The 23,726-nt window shown below is 39.1% G+C and overlaps 1 long non-coding RNA gene across 1 annotated transcript in view; it reads right to left on the reverse strand.

Annotated features, from left to right (window-relative positions):
- LOC137850161 (uncharacterized) overlaps positions 1-23,726 on the reverse strand; it is an 89,691-nt gene that overhangs the window by 11,193 nt on the left and 54,772 nt on the right. Inside the window, exon 2 of the long non-coding RNA XR_011092311.1 lies at positions 186-358. This is a non-coding gene — a long non-coding RNA (uncharacterized lncRNA). The remainder of the gene's footprint in view (positions 1-185; positions 359-23,726) is intronic.

Here is a 23,726-nt window from a genome sequence, read left to right on the forward strand (position 1 = left end):
CAGTTAAGAGAATGTTCTAAGATGTTTTTTAGGCGTGCTTCTGCATTTGTGTTACTATGTCACTGGATTTGGTGTTCTTCATGCAGGATCACTCAGGATCACTGCAGTCTTTGCCAGCATTTGAGGTAATGCTGCAGTTGCTGAGCTCATGAAAAATATGATAAGTGGGAAATGGATTTCCTTACCTGTCTCAAGGGAAGATGGGTAGAAACAGTGCTAGGGTGTCTGCCTTAGAACATGGTCTGAAAGGTTCATCTCTGACAGAAAAAGTGTAATTTGCATTCTATAGGCATTCATTTTGGATTATTTCAGGACATTTCTTGAGGTAGTCGGTAGTCCCTTTCTGCTTTTCAAGAAACTGAAACAGAGAAAAAAAAAAAAAAAAAAAAGGCCTAAAATGTGTTAAGTCATTGCAAGCAACTGAAACTGACTCCAAACTCAATAGGTAACGAATTTTGAATACTCATTTTTTTGTGAATCAATCAGAAAGTCCCACAACAGTCTACACACTGATGGAACTGAAATTATCACCTAACAAGGGAAGCCTCAAAATTTAAGCAGCAGAATGTACTACTGCAGAGAAATAGAATCAGCAGTTTCTGAACTAAACGTAACTCATTTCATTAGTCTTGTTTTACTTTTATACTTTCTCATTCCCACTCACCCCAAATAACTCAGAAGAATGAAAGCATATTATATGTATTTGAAAATCTTTAGAAGACATACTACAGTAAAATATCAATCAGCAGCTCTGGAGGAGAAGCTCATACCTCTCAAATGAGGAAGGGACTGTTTTGCTATAAACTGGGGTTGTCAAACAGTCTGCAAGGCCACTTAGATACTGGGTTTTCTGCAGTTACTCTGGTCAAGGATAAATGTTAAATGATCTGCAATTGAAAAGCTCAATATTCCATTATCAAATCTTTTAGACAGTCAATACTCTATGACATTGGATTATCCTAGATTTATCAGCAAATAAATCACCGCCTTTGCCTGAACACACTAAAAAGCCAGGAGCACAAAAGATCATTTATATTTAGAACAGAAAAATCAGCTGATAAGTCTCAAACATGACTGGCTTCATAGTATTTTGTTAAGGACCTGAAAATCTTTAGTTCTCTTTTAAAGCAAACTATATTTGAATACTCATAGCAGTTAAACTGCCTAACAAAATTTATGATCAAAGGAAATGTGAAATAATTGCTAGTGGTTTGTGCAGCAAATGCCTCATACAAATAAAGGCAACAATATCAATAGAAACTAATTTGGTTCAAAATGTAAGGAAACAGACCTCACAGGGGGGGAAATAAAAAATGTATACATTCATGCTATCAATCCACAGTTATTTTTAAATTTCCACTGTGAAGTGACAGCCCCAGCAGAAATGAGTTCTCCTGAACAGTATGCTGATCATAAACGTGATCTGAGTAATAAGGATTTCAGATTTTGTTGGACATTTTCCACAGTCCTCTAGATGAGTCCTTAGTAAAGATTTCCCCTGGGGGAGAGGTTGGGAAAGCCAAAAAACATCAACATCAACAAAACCAGGAAGTTCACCTCTGGAAGTCAATGTCAAAATCAAAATATATGACAGAATTTGACTTAAGTGGGATCACCACTTCTGTATATTTCTGCTACCATGATGATAAAGTCCGACTGTTCAAGAAGAAAACATGTCAGGAATTGAATCCCCTTATAATCATGGCCTTCCCATGCTCAGAACAGCTGCTTCAATACAAGCTTTAATGTCCCTTTTATTTTTTTTTCCTTTTTTTTTTTTTTGTGCTGCTCAAAAGTAGTGCAAATAATTTTCCAATAATGAAAGCAAGATTAACTTTCATGAAGTTCATGGTGTTCTATAGATCACTGTCATATCTCAAGAGTCTCATAGTATATTGCCAGTATCTACTGTGAAATAACTCATATGTATCACTTTTGAAGATTTCAATAAATTTGTCAAGAAGGTCACAAAAGCTTTGCAAGGAAATGCAAGTGAAAGAACTCATTGTCTGTGAAACTTTGAAAGGTTATCTGTAGTACTGACATCACCCAGATTTAAATACTGAAGCATCATAATCTTCACTATCTACATTACAGTGTTCACATATTCCAGACCTCAGACATCCAGGTTCTTCTCTTGACCAAAATTCTTGCCCTCCAACAAAGAACAGTAAAAGTAAACTTTATTCCATCTGCAGGGTGGGGGTGAAGACAATGATGATTCATTACCACTGAACGCTGTTTGGAGAGTAAAAAGATGGCTCCTCATTATTGACCATGTACTTTTTGGTTCTCTGATGCCCTGTGCAGGAAGAAGACTGGCCATGGAAAATGTTGACAGTATTTAAAAGAACTGACAGAGACAAAATGAAGTATAACAGATTTTCCAAGTCGGTTGCATGTGCAAAGAGAACAGTCATGTTAGCTTTGCTGCACTGACGTACACACTTGCTAGCAAACAGTATCCATTCTACACACCTCCACTGAAATTTATGGTATTGCCACATTCCACATTACCATAATACCACATTCACCATAAGAAGGTCCAGCCCTAAGATTCATGTCAATCTATGTATTTCCTAACCTGTTAAAGACAGCTTGGAATAATGCCAAACCACATACTTTAACCCTTGAGAAGCCACTTCTGGACACTAGCACTCCCCCCACTAACCTATCTCACCATTCATGGGTAAGCTTGTAGTGTAACTAAACAAAGGCCACTGCAACTTCATCTAATTGATGCTCATAATCTAAACTTGGAACGATCTGAAATCGTGCCAGAACACAGAATGGAGCCTTGTTAGCAGCACAGATGATCCTCTATCCGCAGAGAGAACACATAAGATGGTTTCTCATCTGGGGCTTATCTTCAGCATTTGACTGTGAGCTACATGGTCTTATGGAGATTATGAGAAATTTGCTAAAAAAGATGACAGGAGCAAAAGGTAATTTACTAAAATGTTTTGAGTCTTTCTGGAGTGATGCCACCAAAACCTGATGGGGAAACCTCACTTTCATCTGGCTTCTATTATTTTGGTGTACCATATGACAAGTTGTCCTTTCCTACCAATTCTCATGGACTATAGTTCTCATGGACTATTTAGAGGATAATAATGTAGATGCCAATAATCTGTAACTACACAGAGAGCTACCTTTCACTCATACAGTCACGTCTCTATGTATAAAGTAAGGTGAAGTGCTTCATGGACAAAGCACATGATGAGCCTCAGCAGAGAAGAAATTTCTAGTGAACAAACAACAAAAGCACATTCTGAAGATTTTTTAGAACTTCATTTGTTAGTCAGTGAACAAATATAGGTGAGATTCATCTGCTCTAACATAAACACAGGAATGACAGATATCTAAAGATGAGAGTGTCACTCTAGGTTCCCTTTGTATAATCAACCAGGAGGGAAACCTGAGAGCAACTCATTTTATCTGTGGGTTAGATAAATCACTTTGTGGAGATGTATGTAAAAAGAGCCTAAGTGATTAGCTCAAGATAAGAAATATAACATTTAGACATCTATATTTGAATAATTCAGGATTTCTCACTAATACTGAAGAGTGTGGTAATGTCATGCTTAAACTACACTAATATCAGGTTGGCAAGAAAACTCTGTCTCTTTCTGGAGGAGAACACAATTGCAGTAAGTCGGTGTTTATTTTTCCTGCATGTCTTCTGAATAACAGCAGTACACAATATATCCCAGTACTGCTGCCTATGCAACTACATCTGAAACAAAGTGCTGGAACATGCCTTCAACTGTTTATGCCACCAGAAACATATAACACTTCATCAACCTTTGTCTATCATAGCCTTCCAGAATTTTTAGTCATTTTAAACAAACTTAATTGCCTTTTATGATGAGATCACCCACCTAGTTGACCAAGGGAAGCCAGCTGATGTAATATTTTTGGATTTCAGCAAAAATTTCAATAATTTTTCACATCAGATTCTTCTGGACAAAATGTCCAGCATACAGGTAGATAAATACGTATCATGATGGGTGAACAATTATCTGATCGGTCAGGCTCAAAGGGTAGAGTTCCAATGGGCTCCACTCTGGGGCCAGTTCTTTTCAATGTTTTTCATAGATGATCTGGATGCATGATTGAATGCAGTAAATTCAAAGATAATACTAAATTATGAGGAGCTGGTGACTCCCCTGAGGGTGGAGAGGTCTTACAGAGAAATCTTGACAAATTAGAGGGCTGGAAAATCACCAAACCCATTAAATTTAACAAGAACAAGAGCAAGATTCTGCCCCTGGCTATAGGGCAATCCCAGCTGTATATACAGACTGTGGGATGAGAGGCTGGAGAGCAGTCGTGCAGAAAGGGATCTGGGTGTTCTGGTCAATGGCAGGTTGAACACTGGCCAGCAGCGTGCCCTGGCAGCCAAAAGGGCCAACCATACCCTGGGGTGCATCAGGCACGGCACTGCTAGCTGGTCAAGGGAAGGGATTGTCCTGCTCTGCTCTGCACTGCTGTGGCCTCACCTCGAGTACTCTGTGCAGTTTTAGGTACTGCAGGATAAAAAGAACATAAAACAATTAGATAGTATTCAAAGGAGCACTATGAAGATGGTGAAGGGTCTGGAGGGCAAGATGTGTGAGGAGCAGCTGAGGCCCCTTGGTTTGTTCATCCCTGAGCAGAGCAGGCTGAGGGGAGGCCTCATGGCAGCCTGCAGCTCCCTCACGAGGGGAGCGGAAGGGCAGGCGCTGAGCGACAGGACCCGAGGGAACGGCATGGAGCTGGGACAGGGGAGGGTCAGGCTGGGGGTTAGGGAAAGGTTCTGCACCCAGAGGGGGGTCGGGCACTGGGACAGGCTCCCAGGGAAGTGGTCACAGCACTGAGCCTGATGGAGTTTAAAAAGTGTTTGGACTACATTCTCAGACAAAGGGTCTGATTCTGTGATTTTTGGGGTGGTCCCATGTGGAGCCAGGAATTGGACTCAATGACCCTTGTGGAGCCCTTTCAACTCTGGATATTCCCTGATTCCATGATTTGGAATCACAGTTATCTTCATAGTCTTTCTTGTAAGGACTCTCCAGGTTGCAGAAAACCATAAAAATCACCTAAATTTTCATGATAATGATTTAATACTTGCTTCTTTGCCATATAAGAGCTATCTGTAGTAGAAGAACACTATTACTGTTTTATGCTACCAGTTAAGTTTTCTCACGATCTTGCCATAACACCGCATATTTGGTTGCTTCATGTTCCTGTGGCAGTCTGTATGACCTACCATTTCCCTGGCCACTGGCAAGAACTGCTCCCCTGTTCCCAGACAAAAACGCTGCCTCTGTGAAGGTGGAAGCAACCCAGTAGTTCCTGCTCTGTGACTCTCATGAAAACTACTAAACAGACGTCTCTCTCTCTATATATATATAAAAAAAAAAAAAAAGCAAAAAAAAAAAGCAAACCTCAGAAAGTAAGCAATTATTTGTAAAAATAAATTTAGTAGCTGTGCTCTACAAGAAGGGCAAAGATCATCTCAGAAGCCAATCTACAGTTGTGGAGTGGGTTCCTAAGAAACTAAGAACATTCACAGCCCTCAGCGCCTCTCAAATGCAAGGCACATTTCTTTGACCTTGCCCTCACTAACAGTAATGCATAACATATGTGTTAAAAAAACACCAGAAACTTTACCAGAAGTGCTTCTCTGCCCCACCCAAGGAGTAGATGAGTGTGTGACAGATGTTAGTCATGTTCTTTAAAATGCTACTGGGAAGCATTCATATACTATAGTAATGAGTATGGTATAAGTGTATTACTCAGAATAATAAAGCTACACCAATTTTAATGCACATTTTCCACAGAAAAGAGCTTTCTGCTACTTATTTGTCATGCCTTATGATTGGAGACTAATAGTAAGAAAGGTTCTCAAAGCATCATTGGGTTTAGTGAGCAAAAGGTGAAATAAAAGGAGAAAGGTTCTTAAAGAAAGGCCAAAACCTGCATCATCCCTTAAGGCTTTCTCTTAAGATATATGAATCACAAAGGTAAATCAATTATTCATTGTGGTGCAAGAAGCAGCAGATCCATGACTACTCCCCAGACGCTCTTCTCTTCCAGAAAAGAATGAATCCAGGTGAGAATATGCAACCAGAGAACTAATAGATTTTTCATATCACAGAATTTCTAGGTTGGAAGAGACCTCAAGATCATCGAGTCCATATCCTCCGCTTTCAGACCACAAGAAGGGGTCCAGGTATAGAGTGCACACAAAAATAAATCTAATGCTAAGCTGAGTAACAGCACATATAAATGATGCTGTTTATAGATATCCTATCAGTACTACATGCTGAATAGAAGATAACAGAAACAATGTTTTAGCACTGCTAAGAATGAATTTGAGAAAGGTAAAGTCAAACTTGCAAGTTTTGGAAGAAAGAAAGAAAGTCCTGAAGACAGTGTGCTAGCAGTGCTTCTTGTGATATTGGTTTGAAGAGGGAGAGGGACCAAAGAGACTCCAGAGAATCCTTACATGATGAATGACTCCACAATTCTGTATGAAAAGCTGCAAGAGTCCTAACTGAAGTGAAGGTTATGTTCTCAGTGACAAGGCACTTCTGTAAAACCACGCATCATAAACCTGTAACTTCATTTTTCTTCATTCAAAGCCTTACTGATTTTATTTTCCCAAGTTTAGAATAGCCTGGACATTTATTTGAGTTGTCCAAGAATTGCACTCTTCTGTATAGTTTGCATGGTTGTCTGAGTATTCACATTCAGCCAATCTAATTTATTTTACTGTTCTTGAGTTCTGTATATTTGAATGTCTGGATTTTACAATGTACTAAAGCAATGCCAGAAAACACAGTATAGCATGACATAACATTAGATTTTGTTTTCTTTTCACCATGATAGAAAACCTGGATTCCAGTTGTGCAGAAACCAAGGGCAGCAAGACCTGAAAAGCAGGTTGTCTGTTGGTTAAAAGCTTTGTTAAGCTGACCTGTTGCACTATCATTTTTTGTAGATTTGATAGCACTTATGTATAATTTTAGAAGTATCTCTGATTTTAGGGTATTGTGTTTTTCCTCCCCACTCAATACTGGTGCAAAAATGTGCTAGCAAAGTGTCACTTTTACATCGCCATAATGGAACTTCTTTTTTTTTATCACTAAGCTACTATGTTGAGGCAAGGTGCTAAAGTCCTGTGAAAAAAAATGGCTGCAATAGCTTAAAAGACTGACTTCCAAGCTTGTAGTGGCAGCTTCTAGTGAATAGATAAGATTTCTCTTTAACTTTGCCTCCAAGAGCTCAGAAATATTTATCTTTGGACCTGCTAACCTTAACATCAAAATTTGGACAAAGAGACTGGAATGGTCTTTAATTGTTTTGACTTAGATCATTGTATTTTCTAGGCTTTCTGCTCCAAACAACAATGTATCCTCTCCTTGAAAGGACTTCAGCGCAGCTGTGTTATATGCACATAAATTTTCCCTGGCTGTAAAAGCATTACCAGTAATAATAGACTCTTCCCTATTTAGAGGACTGATTTAAGGCACAGTTAATTTCAGATTTTTGCCTTCAGTTCCTTGCTTCTCTCTAGTAACAAAATTGTTTCCAAACAAAGCAGACAGCAGTCACAAAGGCATTAGTTTAAAAAAAAAAAAAAAAATAGTTATCTGTGCTTTCTAAGACTTAATGTGAGTAAACCTGAATTCGGTATGGTCATTATTTCTCAGATCCAGAGGCTATTGATCCACAACAGCACAAAACCCTGAAACAGTGTGTGCTCACTGTTTCAATGCAGAATTGCAAACCAGTCACCTGCAGGGTTTTTTGTTTGTTTGTTTGTTTTGGTGGTGTTCTTTGTTTTTATTTGTGGTTTTCTTTTTGCCATGTATCCTAACAAGCCCGAAAACTATGTTTTTTCTGTGTAACTAGCACTTGTCACAGATTCAAAAATCAGCTGCATAGCAGCACCTCTCCTGTTCTGCAGAATGTTTATGCTGGTTTGTCTCAGCTCAGCTACATACCTGTTAGTAGGTCCAGCAATAAACAAACACAGTAATAAGCCAAGATCCTTGTAAGTATTTCTGAAGCAGTACATTGAGATCTGTCTCTGTGAAGTCTGTTGTCATTACACATCACTGCAGGCTGACCAAAAGAAAAATATTTTGGCTTTTGGATTTTATAGCACTGCAAAATGTTTAAAACTGAGATAATATGTAGTGCTTTGCAAGGAGTGCTACATGAAATGGTAATACTTTGAGTCCCTTCACACTGCAACTTACAAAACATTCAGAAACATGAGTTTAATGCCAGCCATAATTTAGGTGTTTCCTTTTGTTCTATATAAGCAGCAGAGCAGTTATGTATGTGGATGAAAGTTGGTTTGAAAAACTTCTATTTGTTTGCAAAGATGTTTTCTTTTTCTTTTTTCTTTTATTTTTCTTTCACTTTTGTTTCTGACATGATGCCTCTGTTTTTTTGGCTTTCCACTGTTTCTGGAAAGTACATTCACTTTTATGTTTTCCTTTCTTTGACATAGTTTTTATGTTTACCCAGCTTTTAGTTTCTTCAGAATCAGACTGGTGGGAGTTTCTATTCTATGATACAAGAGGTTGCTTTGGTGTCCACCCCCCAGAGATTTTGAGATTTGCTTTAATCAACTGTACCAATGAATATTTTGCTTTTTGCCAGGAAAAAAATGGAATTATTTTTCTAGACAGCAATTTTGTCCTTTTTTAATCCTCAAAGTCAAAAGTTATTTTTTTCTAGTCTGTAAGTGGAGGTCACCATGCCTGTACCAGTCTGGAACATTTCAGAAGACATAGGACTGCAGAAGGAGAAGCTTGTAAACAGCAGTAAGACGCCGTGCTGAGATGCATGTTTCTTCCCTCTCAGAACCTGTGCATTCATATATAAACTTATACGTACATATACATGTGTATGTATGTGTGTACATATATATACATATGTATGTGTGCATGTAGTCCGTTTAAATGTTCTGGGGACAATTTTAGTGCAGAAAGATCTGACTGTGATGTATCAATCTTCTAGTGCATTAGCTACACACAAGTACATGTTATTAGCTGAACATATAGGGCCATTTTCAGTGAAACTTCTGGTATTTAGCTGTCTCACTCTCAAACCACTGAGGAACAGAAATGCTGCAACATTTCTTTTCTGATCTGGAGAAAGGAGACAGGCTTCGTGTCACCCATCACCAGTGACATCTGCTGATCACTCAGAAGCACAATAACAGAAGGGAGACATGCAGCTAAACATTCTGTGCAATTGCCTTCCTCATCCACATCATTGAAAGCAAATCTGTGCTTTCGTCTCTATTTAATTCCTCTTTGCTCTCATGTAAATTTATTCCAGAAGCAGCTCCAATGTATTTTCCACAAAATGACACTGTAAGACTGCCAGATTTCTTCCTGCTGTCACAGTGCCTACTATAGATCTCTAGCTCTGCCATTAACATTTAGTAGAGCTCTAGAGAAAGAGGTCAGCATTGGAGAGCCATTTGTGCACAATTACAATTATGGCTTTATCAGGATTTCTGTTTGGGGGGAGGGTAACCCAGTAGGAAATCAAAACAAGCACATGAGCTGCTTCTAGGTACTTTTCTGAGCTGAAATCACGGATTTTTGACTGAATATTTCACTGTGGTTAAAGAGCACAAAACATAGCTCAGGATATAGATGTGCCAAGTTTTTCACGGTCTGATTCGGCATAGAAAATTTTGGACCACACTTCCTACGCAAGCAGCACAGGGGAGGAGCAGCTGGAGGTAATATAATGCACTGTGGCTGGCTGCTTTGTGCTGGCCATTTGATGCAGAGTCATTTGCCCTGCAGCATAGGATTGGGCTCAGTTGTTATGAATGGTTTTGAAACGCTTATATGCCCCAGGAGACCAGCATGGAGTGTTTTAGTCCATAATACATGCCTCAGCCCTGTCTGCACTTGGAAACAGCCCCATTTCAGCAACTGGCTCAGCTGAACTGGAAGGAGGAAGACATGAGAGGGTTCATTATATAAATGCGTATCAGCAGAGGGGGGGTGTATTTATATAAGTTTGTGCAAGCATTGTTCTAAATATATCTTTCATTTTTTTCTACACTTTTTGAGAACTTTAAACTATATGAGGGCTTTTTTCACATCTCTGAACTCTGGACTGTCTTTTGCACTGCACCTGAGTAGGTCTTTTACTGTGATTATTAAGTGATTGAACCTTCATCAGCCCTTGCTTACTTAATTAGGGCCAACTGTCATGTGGAATATGGGCTAATTCCAATCAACCAAGGCAGGAATGGCCACTGGAAATTTTATCAGCATTTAAGATAAACCTTTGTCAGCACCAGACTGGACCTTCAGTTGCAATGGCTGAAGTGGTGCGACTTTTAACCCTAAATCATGTCTATGCATAGGCCATTTAAAAACAAATCAGAAAGTATTTCAATTTTTCTTCAAGTAGGTACACAATTTCACTCAAAGTTTTAAAAGAGAATTGCTTATTTCATCCTCATTTGCATTCCCATCACATCACATTTGCACCATGGCTTAAAACACAGCCTTGAATGAAGGCAAGAACAGTCTTCTGCAATTTCCCAAAAAGGTCTAATTATTTCTGAAAGTGTGTTTAATTATTTAAACACACTATTGTTCTTCTTTCTATTGAATTTCTCCACAGTTTCACAGAAATTTAGGTGCACAAATTCTACAAATTAGCCACATTCAATGCCTGTCCCCTCTTTCCCTCTGGAATGTTAATGGATGAACTCCAGCACTGACAATTCAGCCCCGCTGCACCGACACTTCCTGCTGAGGGCATTACGATATCACAGAAATGTCCCTGCCTTTTTTCCTGTTGCATACACAGTCTGTGCTGTTACTTTCCATCACATCACAGCAAGTCGACATGACATCATTTAAGCATTTACTTATCAGACAGCATGTCAACAGTTTAAAGGAAACATTTCCCTCTGCTTGCCTATCCACTATCTGAACCAAGCTGTGGTAGGCTTGTGGTAGATCATGCATATCTACAAAAGCAAGTAATTGAAATGATCCGTGGGTCAATATCCAGACATCTGTAATTTGAAATTACAGTGGCTTGTGCTGCACATGTTTTATAGATCAGCTTCTTTTTTTCCACCTTTGCATGATAAGATTATCATCAAGATGCAGCAGCAGTGTCGACATACTTAAGGATATCCCTGGAGCTTTTTATTTTAGATTGAAAGTAGCTTTTGAAGTTTATTAATATCTCAAGTGGAAGATAGAAAGACCACATTTTCAAGATAACACAATGTCAGTGCTAATGTTAAGCCCCATTCTTGTCTAGTGCTGTACCACTAAGTCACACAGTCTGTGAAAGTGTGTGCAGGAGGGTGTTAGGAGGAATGTGAGAGAATACTCTCATAAAACCCTAAGTACAGAGTGAACGAAAAAGGGAGCTGTAAGTTTAGATGGGTGAATGTAACAGCTGAACTCCAGTCAAGATAACTTCCTCTTCTCAAATGCAGAAATTCTTCTGCTTCTGCAGTTATGAGAAATAGCAAAAGAATCCTCTACCTCTATCTCTTTTGTTTATAGCTCCACTAGGGAGCAACATCTCTGTAAATAATGTCCACACAAGAAGAAGAAAAACTTAAATTTCTTTTTTTTTTTTTTTTTTTTTCCTGACTACATAGACTCATTTAGGGGAAGGGAGCCAAGGAGGGTTCAGCTGTCTGTGTTACATATATTTCCAAGTAACTTGCATATATTTGCTTTATATTTTCAGAGAATTCCAAAAAAAAGTGTAACTCTTTGGCCATAAGCCTGCAAATAAATCCTAGCATTTTCTCCGTCCAAACTGCAGTCATTGAAATTCTTGCAGATATGCTCTAACCTAATTTTAAATTAAGTCTTTTAGGTTCGTTAGTCAAGCCAGAGATGACTTTTCAGTTGCTCTACTATTTGCCTGGTTTCACAGATGGATTTGCAGCCCAAGATACACCTCCCAGAACAGGTCTAATAGCATTTGCCCAGCTTACTGGGAAAGGACTGTTGTAAAAAGAAAATCATTAGATGAATATCCCAGGACTTAAGCTATAGCTTGGTATTCTGCCTGTGTCTTATAAGTTATATGATGCCAAACAGGAAAATCCATCACATTTGCATTTCTCTTCCAAGAACACACTGGCCTAGATTGCCTTTGGGAAATGAACAGCAACACTTCCACAGCATCCCATGGCTCTCCCCCATCATACTCTCATCAATGGTCCTTTTGTGATCCCAAGGAAAAGAAGCATAAAGTTCAATTAACTGTTCTTATGACAACCACTCTGCCTTTCCTTCCCCTCTTCCAGAGAACAGACATGAACATGGAGATGTACATACTACTGGTCTGGTTTATATGGAGGTGAAGAAACTGCTCATACAGCTTTGTCCACTATTACAAGGAACTGTGTGCTGTAAAGGATCATGAAAGCATCCCTGCTCATTCCAGTCACCGAGGCTTAGCAAAGAGTGTCCTGCCCTCTGGTGATAGCAAACAAGGGTGGATGCAATCATAATGTTCCCATGGAAGAGATATTTCTAACCATGGGATCTATTGTCTCTGCAGACTTCTCCTGCTAAAATGACACACCCCAGTTTCTAACCTTTTCTACTCTGTTTCTAAACTACTACTGCTTGCAGAAAGAGCATGAAAACTTACAAACCAAGAGAGATCTTCTCTGCAGGAGAATCACAGAGACAGTTACAGCCCATTTTGTGCCAACCAAGCTTTTCTTCTCCACATTCTCTGAGGAACTCCAAATTTGTGGCAATTTGTTGTGATTTAGTTGTTATATCACCAATTATTTCCCATTGTGTATCTGTAATTTAATTTTGTCTTCCTAAATAGAGCACTGGAGACTTTTCCTTATCAAATTCCATTGTGATGATTTGGGCCATCTCTCCTAATTTTGAAACATGATTTGAATTCTGACCTTTCCTCCAAACTTCTAATTTACCCAAACAAGTTTCCACATTTTAAATAAGTGAACTCTGTTCCATCATGCATGTTAGTAATGAACTTGCATTTGAAAGAACATAGGCCAGAGCAAACCCTGGCAAGACTTCATTTGAAGCATCTTTCCATATTTTCAATAAAACGCTGATAACCCTTCAGTAAGGATTTTCCAGCTTTAAGCTCTCTCTTCAAAATAAAATTTCATTAAGTAGTCAGGGAAAAAGAAAAAAAGAAAAAAAAAAAAAAGACAGTATCAATAGTCTTACTGAAGACATTTAGCGAATAGACTTATCAAAGAAAGAAGCCGGACTAAACTGACATGTTCAGAATAATGTCCTGGATACGCTAAATTTCAGCTCTTTGTGGTGATGCTCACTTGTCCTGCCAAAAACCAGTCATCTTTACTTTTCTTCAGGTCCTTGCCTCATTCATAACATGTTTTCTAATACTTGCAACAAATGGAGTAGTAGACAAACATGTCCTTCAGCTCCTCCCCACTCTTGTTCTGATCTCTCAGTCTCTTCTTTCTCTCACTGTTCCTCACACCTCTGCTTCCATGGTAGTTTAACTGGGTATCCTTACCTGATTTCAGTACTTAATTTGTCTGCAATAACAGCTAAAAGAATGACACAAATGGCTTTGTTGTGTTTATCAGGGCTGAAGGGAACTACCTTTTCTTTTTTCTAATTCATTCAGTTTTAGTTGTGGCTAAATGTTACACTGAATGGATCATTAACACATCTAATACTGCACAGGGAATCTGTTGTTTCTTGTCTGTCTTTAGCAAAGCCCATTTCTCCACTTTGTTCTTTCAAATAAATGAACCGTACTGAGTAAGGTAAGAGCTAGTACTGCAAACTCTATCAGTATGCTGAGGCAGCAGGTATTGGACACAGATGTACCTAAATAAAGTACTTACAAATACAATAGAAATTGTTTATGCTAAACACAAAACAACATGAAACTTTGTGGACAGTGTGCCAGAAAAAAGACCTAACTTGTTTTGCCACAGGGCATTGTGCAAATTACAGTGCTGGTTCACATGAGCCCCTACTTATGTTCACTTTGTAAGAATGACACATACACAACCAGACCCCACATATTTGCACACAAACACACATACATACACGTCTTTAATGTGATTCTAAAGACTGCAGAAGCAACAGCTACAAAAGAAGATAAATGAAAAGAAGTTAGCCCAAATATATACACAATGTACTTGCTATACTCTGAGAAAAAAATCCTTCCCAAATCATTTTTGAAAGCCAAGTCTAAACAATATGAAAGCCTCCAGCAAAAGGATAGTCACCCAAAATCAATCAAATCAAAACAAACTCAGTTAAAAAAAAAAGTAAGTTAAGTGTTTGTTTATCCCAAGATTATCTTACTGTGTGGTTCCTTAAAGAAAACTCGTAATTAAATCCATCAAAAGAAGATTTAGAATTTCATTGTGTTTCCCTATCTGCACATGTTTCCTTGTTACAAGGTAAATTCCTTCTCACGACAGGATCTCCAAGGTACAAAACAACCTTACAACTCAATTTCCAGATGAGAGTCAGTTCAGAAACAGTCCAAGGTAAAAACAAACAATCCAACACAGGGGAAAAACAAAAATGTTAGACCCCACTGCTGAGATAGGCTTTTTGTTATGTTTTTGTGTTGTTTTTTTTTTTGTTTTTGTTTGTTTGTTTGTTTGTTTGTTTTGTGGTTGTTTTTTTTTGTGTTTTTTTTTTTTTTGGGGGGGGGGAATGGATGTTGTTTGGTTTTTGTTTGTTTTTGTGTTTTGTTTTTTTTTCCAAAGCAATCAGCAGTCTCAGCTCAACAAAAGTATTAAGTCATCGACCTATTCAATGGTCTCCAGTGTCAGAAGATTAATCAGTCTCTCTACACTTATTCTGAATTCTCCAAGTCTGAATATCTTCCAAAAAGAGTTCCTTACTTGAGCTGTGCTTGCAGTACACATTTCCTCTTCCAGTGTGCAGTTTCAACACATTACTAGGAAATACTCACTGATGTCATTCCAATGGCTTTACCACAATGGAGGCCAAATGGATCTCGTACAAATCTTGCCAGCTGACTGGTGTGAAGCCCTAGGTAATTCAGAAGCAGCACAGTGATCCCTTTGTAGCATACGAAGTTACTGGTAAATTGCAGTAGCCCAAACTCCTGCACAGTTGCTGTCAGGCTAGCAAAGCCATTGTGTATGCAGCATGCAAGAGCTGATCAGGGAAGTGTTGTCCACGCAGATTAAAACCAGCTCATGATTCTGAAAATATGTCAGGTCTCCTAAGACTTTTTAACTGATCCCTGATAAAGGAACTACGTCCATGTCAATAGATATACAGCAAATATTTCAGGTTACTTTTCAGTTCCTATAGCAAATATTTCTGTGTACTGGCAGAACTCCACCCCAACCATATTCTCAGGTGTGAGTTTTGCATACACCTTTCAAGACTAAAACAAACTGAAATTACTGCCTGTTATGGTTAATATCGACATGCCCTTTCTAATACATGTAATAGAGACAAGCAAAAATGGAGCTTCAACAGTTAAAGCCTGAACAGCCTAGCTAGCCAGCTGGCAAATTCTTAGTGATGCTGCCCATTTGTAAACATCTTTATGCTTTGATGAGGTGATGCGAAATGGTAGCTAGTATGTGTTTGTCAGAAGAAGCCATATCAGATTAAATTAATTAATTTCCTTAAGACCAGAAATAGATTTGTGGCTTCTTCCTCTTCTCACAGTAATTCAATCCCACTTACTTAGTAGCATGACGGACACCAAATGAATACTTAGGTGAATGTGCAGTGCAATAGAAAGCAAGGGGAGTACTTTTCCCACTGAAATCTTTACACCACGAGTAAGGCTTATGGGACTGGACCCATAAAGGACTGGGAATGTTAGAATTTAATGAGTTAACATGAACAGAGTGCTCTTTGCTAGCTATGCAGATTACTGTTACATCATTGCATATAAAGGCTCTTCCATTCACAGTGTGTGCAGTGACCACAGCTGTGTACAGCTGGGATGATGACACAAGCGTAGGGCCAAATTTATTCCATTGCACAGCATTATCCAGTTCTGCCACAGCACAGGAAGGAATATGGACTGCATGGCCCAGGAGAGAGCTTTTCCAAATGAGAGAGAGGATGCTTTGATTACTTATAAAAATACCTCAAGCAGTAGTCATAACATTTCAAGGAATTCCATAACAATACTTCATTTAATACTACTTTTCCCTTGAGTAATGCTGAATATTTGTATACCAAAAGAGCTTTGAATATTCAGAGAGCAATGCTCCAGTGAGCAAATAATTAAAAATTCTGAACTTGAACATTCACAATAAATGTGTTGCAAAGAAAATAAACGTTGTTATCCTTGTTTGGATATAATGATCCTTCAGGAATGCTTCGATATTGTGATGTTTTCAGTCCTGGGAAAATGAAAATGGGCCTATTTTCCTAAAATGTTTCCTGCAAGTGTACATATGTAAATTACAGAATAAAGCATCCTCAGGTCTAGATTTCAAACTCCTGATCCATAATTGGATTTTAATTTTCTCTCACCAAAATTTAGGTGTGATGTTTAAAGAAAAGATAGAGTCCAATTTATTTTTTCTCTATTGATGAAATTATTAAAAGAGAAAAGGGTACTGTACGTGTATATAAGAGGAATTTTGTTGAGCCATAGTATAAGCAGCTTTAAAAAAAATAAAAAATGAATGCATATCTGGCTGATTTGTGTTGGTAAATCTATCAATCTCTGACATAGCACCACTTCCTGAGGGCAAGTCCAAAACTGCATAATAAGGAGTAAACAAGAAGAAACATATTGTCAGACAATGCATGACAACTAAATACACCAGACAAAAAAGGAAATTGAATTTTCAGATTGTCAAAATCAACTCCCATCTGCACTCAGAGAATACATGCACATGATGCAGAAAACCGTCCCCACGACTACATGTAGGAAAGACAATGCAGATGACTCCTCCATCATCCTGAAGAAAAATACAGATACAAAACTGGATACATACAATACTGGAGTTATTCACCTATTCAGTTAGTTACATCCTACATCACTGTGGGTGACACTTCCTTGCCTAATTTGGAAAGAATTTCAATGGCATCAGTTAACAACCTCCTGCAAAATGATATTACCATACGAACAAGTTCTGTATTTGGTACACCATATTCCTGTCTAATATAACATTCATAAAATCTGTAAGAGTTTCTAAGATAATGCATTGCATTTTAAAAGTAACAACACAGGAAATTATAATACTTAGATTTCTTTTGTCATTTTTAAATACTATTCTTAGTTTGCCTTCAAGACAGTGTTAATAGCTTTTCCTGAATCCCCTTTAATCCCAGATACATACTTATTTTTCACTCTCCTGGCAATGTGCATGTATACATTCACACATATTTGGTCCTTAGCACAGACAGGCAAGGCAGAATGTTCTTCAAGTTGCAATAAATTCTCCAGCCTGTACAACTGGCAGAGCTGAAATGCATGAATGCATAGGATTTGCACTTCCTCTAAAACTCTGGGGGAAACGTCCTAGCAACATAGCTAAAGAAAATGAGGCCACGGTTCCATAAAACAGCAAATCCATTTTAAGGAGTTGCACACCGGTGACAGAGTGCTGAAGTGGAGCAAACTCTAATAGACAAATCTGTAGACTTCATGCAGATTGGAGGCCACCTGGTGCAAGCTCCTGCTCAAAGCACAGCCAGTTAAACCAGTTGGTCAGGCCCATGTCCCAGGCAGGTTTGAAACATCTCCGATGATAGATATCCCACAGCCTCTCCAGCCACCTACTCCTGTGGCTGATCACACTCATGACAAGAAAAATGTTGCTTACTTAGATTCCGGATCTTACACATTCCAGCTTGTTTCTGTTGCCTCTCATTCTATTTCCAAGAAGTGTTTAGCTCTGCCTTTTCTGTATCCTCAGACCAGATGTCAGAGAATCATAGAATGGTTTGAGTTGGAAGGGACCTTAAAGACCATCCAGTTCCAACTACCCTGCCATGGTTCTTTTGGTGCAGCCCAGGATACAATTGGCTTTCTGGGCTGGAAGTATGCACTGCTGGCTCATGGTGAGATTTTCATCAACCAACACTCCCAAGTCCTTCTCCTCAGAGCTGCTCTCAATCCATCAACCCAGCTTGTATTTGTGTTTAGGATTGAGCGAACCCAGGTGCAGGACCTTGGCCTTGTTGAACTTCATGAGGTTCACAGCCCCACCTCTCAAGCCTGTCCAAGTCCCTCTGGATGGCATCCCTTCCCTCCAGCATGTCAACTACTGTCATCTCAAGTTGATGAAGATGCAGCTTCAAAAGTACTGGATAGAGGGCAAGAATCACTTAACCTGCTGGCTAAACTCCTTCATCCCAAAGTGGGAATAACAATATTCGCTGCAAGGGCATACCGCTGACTCACATTCAACTTGCCATCCACCAGGATCACCAGGTCTTTTTTGCTTTCCAGACAGTCATTCCCAGCCTGTACTCATGCATGGGATTATTCCATCCCAGACAGAGGATTTTCCACCAGGCTTTGTCAAACTTTATTCAGTTCATCTCAAACCATTTCTTCAGCCTTCCGACGTGTCTTTGAATGACCCTCCAGTACATCAGCCTCTCCCCCTCAATTTAGAATAACCCAAAAAGAAGCAGAATGCAGTCTGTTCCATCATTCAGTTCACAAAGAGAGGTGCCAAAAGTACTGGCCCCAGCACTGACTCTGGTAAGACACCATCAGTTCCCAACAGCCAGTTGGGTTTTTTGTATCACTGTCACTACACTTTCAGCCTGAGAGTATAAAAAACTTTCTGCCCCACCTTCTTGTCCACTTGGAGGTAGGGGTTGGAACTAGATCACCTTTAAGGTCCCTTCCAACCTGAGCCATTCTATGATTCTAAGATTCACTTAACCAGTTCATCTTTCACCAGTTTGTCTAGAACAATACTATGGTAAACAAAGTTATAGCTTTTTCTAAAATCAAAGTTCATATTTGTTCAGATTTATTTTTTTTAAATAAATAAATTTGTCTTGGCAGAATAATGATGGATCAGAAATCATTTACCTTCCCTGCATCAGAATAAAGCCTAACTGTGGCATAAACACCATGTTGCTTGTGTTGGATAATTTAGCAAAAATATGATGGTGTGCTCACTCCCCATTCAGATTAATTTATATTTGCTGTCTAGTCTGACAGTGCACAGATCCAGGATTAATGTACATGGAGCTATGATCTAAATTAAACATGCTTTTTCTCCACAGCTCTGCCGACTCCTAACTCTCCAAGAAACAACATAATGCATTATTGTGAATAAACATGGGAGGCAATAGTTCAGACAGAGAAAAATGTCTGACCATGAAATGTAAAATTTATTTACCCAGCTGCATCCTTATAGAAAGAACTTTTCAATATTTTAATGAAAGAACAAATAGGGTGTGATTTGATGATCTGTGTAATTAAAAGGTGGTAAGTGGGCCACTGCAAAAAGAAAACTTTCAGGTAAAATAATGTCACAAAACATTTTCATTCCCTTATGCAATTAAACAGAAAATCATTATATTTTTTTTCATACAGAAGCAAGAAGAACAAGCCCAGAATAACCAGAAGTTAAGAACCACGTTTTTTCATGTTATATTTAAGTTCCACAGCCATCAAGTTATTAGCCTGTGCAGTTGCTTTTCTTGTGACCAGGTATCCATCCTAGAAAAATGAAACCACCGACATTCTCATGAATACCGGTGTATTTCCAGGAAATGGTGGATTTTCCTCCAATTCCATTACTTGACAGAACATCATTTGGAACTGATGATTTTTGCTCTTCAATGATTATTTAAATTTAAAGCCCTGGGAATAATGATATCCTGGAAATATTTCTCCATCTGTATACTACAACCATAGCTTAGCATTCTATGTGCCACAGGATCCCAGTATTCATAGCATCTGGGTTAAATCTGACATATCAAATTTGTCTCTAATAGCCTCCTTTGACAAACCTCTGGCTTGTAAAATTGAATGGGTTTGAGGTCAAAATCCCTATATAAGGTTGCTTATTTGTTTAAAGATTTTTTTCCCTCTCTCACTAAACAAGGGAAGAGTTTGCTGTATAATTTAGATACTCTTTTATTGACAGCAACACAAAAAATCCTTTCTTAACACCAGTCTCACCCATAGAGCATTGTGTGACGTGACTTGATACACTGGCAGATTCTTTGGGATCTTTTTTTTTTTTTTTCTTCTCCAGCTTTTCCTTTACTGTAGCTTGTCTAAATATATTTCAGTGATTTTTTTTTTTCTCATTTATTGCTTTTTTCCATTCATGATCTAGCATACTATTGACATTTTTTACTTGTTTGTCTATATATAGTTTTTTGTTCTTTAGGTTCGAGGGAAGCTACTTTTATCCCGCTTTACAGATAATTTTACTTTTTGTTTGGGCTCAAAAATGAAAAAGAAGAGATGGAGATAAAATATCTCATCTCTTTTTTCAGTTGGCATACCCAAGAAGGTGAAGCTTCCCAAGTAGTAAAGCTGGTGGCACTAACATAATAAAAATATTTAATTTTTTACTAATAATTTATCATGATCTGCCTTAGGAGAGTTCACTGAGCCACAGTTCAGTGAGCATGTTCCCAAAGCTTCCGGGCAGATAAAAATGTTTGGCATAATTATATAACTACACTGTGTAAAAAGGCTACATAAAGTTTCATAAAATGTTTGGTGTGTTAACATCTTTGCAGTAAAATAATAACTTTTTCATGTTCATATGTTGTTATATTCTTTTGTGTCAAAACACATAAAGCATATAAAGCCTCAGACTTTAACCTAGGTCCTGCAGTAGGGTCTCATGGATTTTCTTGTGCTATCACTCAAAAAAAAAAAAATAAAAAAAAATCACAAAAACCATTTTGTTTTTAGAACGGGGCTGAATGGCCCATTACAGAATGAGACTAATAACAAAGTATTTCTATTTGCATTTTCACATATGCTTTCTTAATGTGCACATTTGCTTTGATCTACTTTTCTACCCTCGGCACATTACTAGACATTTACAGGGCTGCAGGCTCTCCCTTCAGGCAGGTGGGGAAGCGTTTTCAGGCTGCTGCTGCTGCTGAGGAACACGTGACAAATCCGCCAGCTTGCAGTCGTCATAACTTTATCCTAATCAAAACCGCCTTGCTCCATCCTGCATGCATTCCTCCCCTTCCTGTTCCAGGCTGTCTGGGGCTTTTTTCGGCAGCAGGCCTGCAGACATCGCTGGCTGGGTGCGGGGCTGACCTCATCTGCACGCCGCACAGCTGCAGCAGCAAGCCGCGTGCACCACGCGTGAAACGGCGTATTTCTGGGCAAGCCGTGCATTCACACATGAGCAGGTCATCGGCATTCAACACTGAGCTGTGGAGGGCTTGGGCTTGGTGGGAAATGCCTGAGCGCAAGGTTTCTATTTCACTGTTAGGAATGAGAAGTAAAGCACATAATCCATCCCAGCAAAGGCATGTGAGAAGCAGCTGAGAAAAGCCTAGAAAACCCTGGAACACGCACAGCCCTGTGCAGGGAGTCAGACGCTCGGCATGGCACAGTACACGCCAGACCAACACACTAGGTGTAGAGGGCCAAATTTTAGTTCACATAAATAAATGACTAAACTAAAACAACTAAGCTGCTATATATTAAAAGCCTTCTGAGATTTGCTGTTGCTGTTTGCTGCTATAAGCCTTTCACTAAAGCACCCAAGGGGCAGAACCATGTCTGTCCACCTGCCTGCCTTTCATCATGTCCCTGAGGGCACCACCACCCCCGGGGCTCCAACCCTGCCTGTGTGCCTGTGGCCCAGGACCCCCCGCTACCCCTGGGGCTGTTGGGGCTGGGAGCCAGTGTCCAGGCTGGCCACGGGCAGGGGGCACCATGCTGAGGGTCCCTGATGGCAGCGCCCCCAGAGTGCAGGCGGCCTAACATGGCGGCTCCTGCACGCCTAGGCCTCATGCATGAGCTTCAAAAAGCACTTTTTTCTGAAGAAATCTCCAAATGCAGCCAAACAGGCATAGCCATTGCTTGGTTCTCAGGGACGGGAATGTGCCTGAGAGGAAAAGGCTGTAGCCTGTCTTGTGTTGATGTGAAAAAATAAATAAATTAATAATAATAATAATATTAAAAAAAAAAAATCCCACTCTGGGTGTGACTACTCCAACCCCTGCACCACAGAAACTAGTGTTGATTGCACAACTGCACCTTGCTGGGACAACTTGCCAAGAAAAAGCACAGTTTGCAGTGGACAGTATCCAAAACCCAAGGCCTCAGGACTATATAGAAAAAAAAAAAAAAAGACTGCTGGAAATACATTTCTCTCACTGAATTTTCTCCAATTTTGTCACTGGATGTAAGGTGAAGAGGAAAGGTGCCTCCAGCCATGTGATGGAGGCAGGACAGACAGCTGGCAGTCATGAAGATTGTGAAAATCAGTGTTTGAAAAGCGTGGGATAGCTGTGGAAGTGATACAGTATAAAGGGAAAGATATGGAAAACACAGTCGTCAGACACAGACCGACAAATATCATGGATATTTTTAGTCTATGGCAATTCTGAAAAAAACACTGGGGGAGGAGAAGGGAATGAGGGAAGAAAAAGCAGTTGTCAGTGAATTGAAATTCCTGTCAGTGTTGCACAGAAGATTTCAAAGTAGAGCTTTTTTTTTTTTTTTTTTTTTTTTTTTTTTTTAATGAAAGTAGAGTTCTAGGCAGGAAATCCGTTTGAATTTAAAAAATTGAAAGTTTCATTTTGAAAGTCAAAGCAAAATATTCAGATTATTTTGGCATGGTTTAGATGTTATAAAACATGAAATTCGACAAAGTCTCACAAGTCCATAGACTATTTTTGTGCCACTGAATCTGCATCTTTCCATGGAAAATGTTTCAGTTTTAAATATTTATCCAAACCTCATAACATAGATGTTTTGTCATGACAGGAATTACAGTAGAAAATTCATAGCATTTTTTGTGTCCAAACATTGCAGTATAATTTGCACAATACGCATTTTCTTCTCTTATATACCACCAGAGTACCATGTGTCTTCACTATAATATAATGAGTTTGAAAGCAAAGATTACTCAGTGTATCCATCACAGCATTATATTATTTTTTAACACTCCAGAGAAATCAATGGAGTTTAAAGTAAAAAAAAAAAAAAAAAAAAGTGCAGAAAGCATATTTAAAAGCAATGTGAATCCGGATAAATTTCACTAAAATTGTAATGGATTTTTCAGCCTTCAGCTGCTGTAAATAAACACCATTTCTTACAGGAGCGAGGAAAAACACGGATGCAATGTAGCCAGCGCAGCCCAGTGAAAGACCTTTGGTTTTATTGTCCACAAGCACTGCGGGAAGAAAAAACTCTCACACTCAGCTATCAAAATACCATATCCCAACATGCCCTGGGATTATCTAGAAGCCAAGCAAGGTGTTTGACATGAAAAAATTATGGTCGGCCTTTGGTCATCTGAAACAGGGTCCTGTAACTGGGAACACAGGTCATGTGCTGTCTTGGACCTATGTCAAGACATCACCATAGGCAAGCAGCAGCAACAAATGCCCATCATCTTTGACTCTTCCACATTCCCAACTCAAAAGGAAGGAAGCAAGAATCTATCTGGTGGCAGACAAAGACACCTCTCGACATGTGCATACCTGCACACCCCCACGTATGTACACGTACACGTACATTCACAAGGGAATTTT

This window comes from Anas acuta, chromosome 1 (genome assembly GCF_963932015.1).
Source record: "Anas acuta chromosome 1, bAnaAcu1.1, whole genome shotgun sequence".
Classification (NCBI taxonomy): domain Eukaryota; kingdom Metazoa; phylum Chordata; class Aves; order Anseriformes; family Anatidae; genus Anas; species Anas acuta.